This window comes from Triticum aestivum, chromosome 7B (genome assembly GCF_018294505.1).
Source record: "Triticum aestivum cultivar Chinese Spring chromosome 7B, IWGSC CS RefSeq v2.1, whole genome shotgun sequence".
NCBI lineage: Eukaryota > Viridiplantae > Streptophyta > Magnoliopsida > Poales > Poaceae > Triticum > Triticum aestivum.
In genome coordinates, this window is record NC_057813.1 from 540,701,134 (window position 1) to 540,708,378 (window position 7,245).

Sequence of the window (7,245 nt, forward strand, 5' to 3'; positions counted from 1 at the left end):
GCGATCCTGATTACTTAGATAACATGTAGGTGAATTATGTCATGCGATCCTGTTTAGTTAATCATCATATCTTTGAATTATGTTATGCTATGCTATCCAGTTTAGATAAACATCATATATGTGAAATTATGTCATGCTATCCATTTTAGTTAAACAATATACATGTCAACTATTTCATGCCCTCTTTTTTCCACACTATCTATTGCATCTGTCTCTCATACAATGTCTGTATATTCAACTATGTTTCCTGTTTATCAGCCATTTGAATTGGAGCGGGTGATGCCAGTATCTAGCGGAATAAAAACACAGTCTTCAAATAAAACAGTGCTACCTCTTGGTGGAGATAGCACCCCATTTGTACATGCACAAGAACCAGCCCTACCACACATAACCCGAACTCTCGCACATTGTACCCCTACTGCGATGGACAAAGAACCAGCTTCACCCAATCTAACCCCAACCCCAGCCGATGGTAACCCAGTTCCTGTTGACACAGCACCATCTCCACCACAGAGCTCCCAAACAACAGCAGTTAGTAAGGCAGCTCCAGTGCCCAAAGGGCCAGTACTATCACGGCGAACCCCAACTCCACCAGTTAGTATGCCTATTCCTGTGGAGGAAGCATAACCAGCCAGTCGTAGTTTAGCATCTATCGCATTTGATGTTGTTAAATCGTATGTGCGTATCTTCCCATCTTGGAAATATTATACTAAAGATGAAGGAAAATGCCAATTGCAGGTGTTTGTCCAGGAGTTATGTGTAAGTAATGTTATTCATGGCAATTACTTTGCTTCGTCCCATACATCCTACCTCCATGTGGTTATAATACAACAATTTTTCCCATTTTTCTCTATAGAGAAGGACCGATTTGGAAACTCAGGATGAGGTAACCTGTGCTAATACCTCTGCTATCTTCAAGAATGCTTGGTGGCAGTATCGGAATTACCTGAAGAAAACGTACTTCACCGACAAAGAAACTCATCTAATTCCCCTTACGTTCTTCTGAGACACATTTACTGGATGATGACTGGGAACGCCTTGTTCTGTACTGGTCCCGAACCAAGAATGTGGTAAGGTCTATGAGCTCATTTTCTATTTTTAAGTATTTTATTCTTGCGTCTTACTGTACTCTGTTCATGTAGAACAAGTGCCTAAACCTGAAGAACAACTGTTCTAATTTAAGATTCTATTGCTATCATAGTTCAAAAAAGCGCCAAGCGTTAATTGTGCGTTTTGCCACCGCCTTGCGCTTTACTGACCAAAGCGCATGCTTATGCGCAGTTATGCACAGATTATCTGTAGTTATGTGCAATGTGTTTTGCCAACGCCTAGAGCCTAGGCGCGCTTAAGCGCTCGCTTAGGCGAGCCTTTTTTAACTATGATTGCTTTGCTCTTGTATCATTGTATTTACTGATACGAACTTATTTTTAAATTGAAGGATCCAATCGAAACTCCAATGGCACAACAGGTATGTTCACGCATGTTTCTTTAACAGGTTTGCTCTTATCAATAGCTCTTTTGATTTCAATTTCAATTGTGTATACAGTTGACTTTCATATCACGCACATTACTAGCATCACAACAGAGCCAATAGTGTTGTTGTACATGTAGACCCGTGGTACCCATCTGAAATCTTGTTGTGCCGAGTAGTTTCCCACGCTTTGTATTCTTTCACTGCTGCTTTGTCTTGAACTGATATGATTTGAACCGTGTCTCTATTTTGATTTGGCAAGACAATGCAGTGACCATAGGACATAGATATATGTCTGTTTGATGCTTTTATTATGTACTAGTACTTGGCAATAGAAGACTTGGTAGTTTAATCCTTTCCACCTTACTAATGAACTGGTTCACCGAAATGAGTTTCATATACTAGTACATGCTAAACTTGTTATGTGTCTGCTTGTTTCTTCTTTTAGAATGCTGACAGAATATTCAGGAAGAGTGCCTTATTAAGCAATGGTAAAGGAAGTAATGCAGATAAGGTTCAGGATAGTGACACATCCTTGTTGGTCTCCAACAAAGCTGATAAAATAGCTAAGGAAGACTATCTTGAAGACAGCGAGACAACCCCAAAGTCATGTCTTGGTTTAGTGTTTGAGTTACTGGCCACTACCGCATGCACAAGCTATTCAAACTCACTGTCTGAATCAGTTCGGTTTCTTGAGTCTCAACTACAAGCTAAAAGACATCGATCAGTTGTGCTGCGACAAGAAGTGGAAGGACTGCGGAAGTCCCTGGAGCATTCAGATGCATACTTTCTGGTGCAACAGCAAGCGTTGGAGGATTTTACCGCCAAACAGGACAAAGCTAATCAGCTTGCTAAGCTTATTGCCAGCATGGTGGATACCCAGGATAACGTTTCTTGAGCTCTTCTGAAGTTGTTTTAGTTATGCTCTTGTTTTGCTGCCGCGTTTATTTGCACTGGTGGCCAGTTTTGATGGCCAAGTGTATGTAATATTCTGCTTTGTTCCCTATATTTGCACTGGTGGCGAACTTTGATGCCCAGTGGATGTAATATGTGTAATAGCGGTAATAGGCTAGCCTTAATTGCTTGCTTATTTATTTCCTTATCGTCTTGTTTAGTTGTTTTCTTGTAGTCACTGCAGTTCTTTTTCTGTGTTTTTCTAGTGGCCACAATAGCCTATTTTTGGTAACTAGGCCAAAATAATCATGGCAACACACGGACTGTTGTAACCATGGGCCTCATGCAGGCCGTATGATCCATGGGCCTTCGTTTGGCCGTAGGACCATTGGCCTTCTATACGGGCCGTAGGATCCATCGGCCTTCTATACGGGCCTTAGGGATCAATGGGCCTTCTACGGGCCGTAGGGTCCATGGGCCTTCTACGGGCCGTACCATCCATGGGCCTCATACGGGCCATAGGATCCATGGGCCTTCTATGGGGTGTATCATCATTTCACCAATCATGGGCCGTACTATTCGTGGACCATAACGGGCCGTTAATAGGCCGTATTTGATAACTCTATGAAAACAGCCCAACGGGTTTTTTTGACATGAAAACGGCCCAACGTATTAACGGTCCGCAAACGGGCCGACTGTAACAACGGGCTGAATTTGGCCCACAAGCAGAAAATGAATGTAACAGGCCGTATGTAACCGAATGCTGCAAATGAGCCCAAGAATCAATGGGCCTTGAGAAGGCCAAAAGATAACTTGGGCTGGAAACGGCCCAATGGAATAACGGGCCGTTAATGGGTATAAAGTGATACACTGTTCATTATGGGCCAGTTTCACAACGGGCCGTTAATGGGCCAAGAGTTACAAAGGTCCTCATATGGGCCGAAAGAAGTCATGGGCCACACATGGGCCGGAAGTTAAAACGGGCTGAATCATATTGGACGGCCCAGATGACACTACTGGGCCTAATTCGGATAGGGCGTAACGGGCCCTCAGTTAGCGGGCTGTAAATGGGCTATATGCGAACAGGCCGTTAACAGGCTTTCCGTGGGCTGGCCCGCCACCTTTTGACCAAGTCAAACGGGCCGGCCTTTTCACAGGAATGGGCCTCTGTTGGGCCGTGCCACATGTCGACGTATCATGGGCGCCCTCTGTCCAATGAGTGGATGACATCTGTCCCAACGGTGAGCCGACACGTGTTTCCTCTAGCCGATGATGATGTTACACGTGGAAAATCCCCATTGGTCGGGTCTGTTAACGGGTTATCAGATCCAAAACCCGACCCGATAGCTTAACGGTGTTCCATTATGGTGGATGCCATGTGTCGGTCACCCTTGACGAAAGCAGTTCTGTGACGCGTGATTTATCGTCATGAAAGTGGACACTTCCGTGATTATAATTTTGGTAATGTCATGGAACACTTCTACGACAGCACAGGTATGACTATCTTGATTTTGTCATAAATTTGTCATGGATGTACATGCATGACAAAAAACGCGACCTACTGTGACAAACACGTATCATCATGGAAGTGTATTTTTTTGTAGTGCATGAACCTTGTCCTTGTCACCAATGCGAGGGAACAATGAGTTGCGGAAGATGCGATACATGATATCCAGAAAAGAGTTGAGAACCCACACCGACTTGCCATTGGCAAGTGCCTTCTCAACATAGAATGGCTGAAGCTTGTCCTCATTAGCAGACTCAGAATTAGCATGGGGGCGGACACCCACGGGAGTGGCGAGCCCGTCATCAGGAACATGGAGCAGATCCATAAACTCCTTCCAAGTAGCAGTCAACTTACGACCAGAGGTCATCCAGGTCATCCTCCGCTCCTCATCAGGGTGAAAGTATACTGAGCCAAAGAACTGACAGATAAGCTCAGGGTCATAGTCAAGGTGAAAAGAGATCACATATTCAATACCAAACTGCTCCACCAAGTCCAGAGCTTCTCCAAAGTACTCATGATGCTTGTCCTTCCTCAGGTGATGCATTTTAATCCATTTGACATCCATGTAGGTATTCTGCTTGTTCTTGATGACATCCAGATAAGTGAGAGTCTGTTGCTTGTTCCAAAATAGCTCACAACCTCTGACAGTAGCACGAGGGTTCACATATGGGTTGAGCTGCCTGAGACGGACGTACACAGATTGGGGTATCTTGTCCATGCCCTTAGTGGGTTCCTTGTGCTTGCTAGCGGATGTCTTGACATGGTGCTTGGGGGCAATGGAGCCCTCTGGTGCTTCACCTGGATTGCGCAGACGCTCGGAGCCCGTGTCACGACTGGGATTGGAACGACGAGAGCCACCACCTGAGACACAAACGCAAAACACCCACGAAACGCAAAAAGGATCAATGCAAAGACCATGCTAAAGCACAAGAAACACAGAGAAAATATACGTGAAAGTTGCCATGAGATAGACGTGATCCATGGTAGTACTGCCAGGGCCTGCGGTACTAAAATTTTAGTACCGCTCCAAGTTGCGGTAGTACCGTGCGAGGTCACGGTAGTACCGGGGTGGGAGCGGTAGTAAAATATTAGTGCCGCAGCGAGTGCGGTAGTACCGCGCCAGACGGGCGGTAGTAACGGAGAAGCAGTAGTACCGCGCCCGACGAGCGGTAGTACCGCACCGCGTCAGATCCAAACGAAAGTTTGAATCTGAAAAGAACCGCGAAACCACGACGGTGCTACGGTGATCAAATCTAGCACAGGAAAAAAAGACAAGTATAATCCCTACGCAATACTACTCTCCTACATCCTACTCTTGCATAGATTTAGCCTAAAAATCTCAAGAACACACAAGTCTTCCCCACAAACCTAGAGGCAAAGAAAACAACAAAAATGAGAGGGAGTTGGGGAAAGACCTTGGTCCATGGCAAGAGCACGTGGTGGGGAACGATCCCACCAGATGGAATCACAGGAGAGCGGCCGGAGGCGGAGATCCGGCGAGGGACGCCGGCCCCGTTCTTGAGCGAGGGAGAGAGAGGGAGACGAAGTGGGGAAACTGATGAATGGGTATGGGGGGGTTAGAACTCCCCCTGCCCATCCTTATCCCCACGCGTTTATGACGGCGCGTTAGTACCGCATATCATCGCGGTAGTACCGCTTGGGCGGAAGTACCGCACCGAAGCGGTAGTACCGCTCTCCCAGGCAGCAGTAAAAAATTACTGCCGCGTGGGGGCGGTAGTACCGTGCTCTCCACACGCGGTAGTACCATAGTAGGCTGCGGTAGTACCGTGAGCTCAAGAAAAGGCAGGTTTCAACACACAAAAAGAGGTCTTTGCAAGGAAACTTTTAGCACAAGAGACACCACAAGAACACGCACAACCCAAGGCAGAAAGACAACAAGGAGCAACCACGCGACACTACCTCTCAAAAGGAGAGGGCGGTGGCCGGAGCCACCTATGTTTGAGTTAGTTGGTGTCGGTGTCAAAACCGGCGGATCTCGGGTAGGGGGTCCCAAACTGTGCGTCTAGGCGGATGGTAATAGGAGACAAGGGACACGATGTTTTTACCTAGGTTCGGGCCCTCTCGATGGAGGTAAAACCCTACTCCTGCTTGATTAATATTGATGATATGGGTAGTACAAGAGTAGATCTACCATGAGATCAGAGAGGCTAAACCCTAGAATCTAGCCTATGGTATGACTGTTGTTCGTCCTACGGACTAAAACCCTCCGGTTTACATAGGCACCGAAGAGGGTTAGGGTTACACAAAGTCGGTTACAATGGTAGGAGATCTACATATCCGTATCGCCAAGCTTGCTTTCCATGCCAAGGAAAGTCCCATCCGGACACGGGATGAAGTCTTCAATCTTGTATCTTCATAGTCTAGGAGTCCGGCCAACGGTGATAGTTCGGCTATCCAGACACCCCCTAATCCAGGACTCCCTTGGTAGCCCCCTAACCAGGCTTCAATGGCGATGAGTTTGGCACGTAGATTGTCTTCGGCATTGCAAGGCGGGTTCTTCTCCAAATCCTGTGTACATGTTTGAATAGCGTCCGGCTTCTTGTAAATATTGCGCTCCTCGGCTTCCACGCCCAATAATGGCCATCTTCCACATGTCCAACGAATGCGAAAAGCCAGGGTATTTTTACATTATACCCCCCCTAGCCGCGCAAATGAGCTACCTATAAAAGAGACGAGGATCTAGATCCGAATCACACCATCCTCCCTTCGCGAGCATTCATCAGACCACATCTGACAGAAATCCATTCCATCATGGACAGTCGACGCGGCTCCTCCTCTCGCCCTTCCAGCTCCCAGCTTGGAGATTGGGAGAGATGCTCCGTCCCGCATAGCAAGTTAGTGACGCTCCAAACCAAGGGATTTCTTCCCCCAGCCTTCATGGTTTCGGTTCGAGCCGGACTCACCACCTATGTGGGCGGAAAGCAAGCGGAGAGCGTCCCCAGCCCCTCCAAAAGAGAGCGGGTGTGCATTGTCTCTTATTTGATAAGAGGGCTTGGATTTCCAATTCACCCGTTTCTCTGGGGGCTCCTGGAGTTCTATGGCCTCCAGTTGCACAACCTTACGCCTGCCTCCATTCTGCATATCGCGGGCTTCGTGGCCCTTTGCGAGCTATTTTTGGGCATCGAGGCTCATTTTGCGCCATGGAAGAAGTTGTTCTGCCTTGTGCCCCGTTCTCAAGAGGGGTCAATATATCAAGTGGGCGGAGCCGAACTATGGCGCATCGCCGGGACCAGATATCTATCCGGAACCCCGAAGGCGTCCGAAGACTGGCCTTCGGAATGGTTTTATATAGAAGATGTCCCCCTGCCGGACCCTGTTCAGATCGGCCTCCCTGAGTTCAATAACGCCCCTT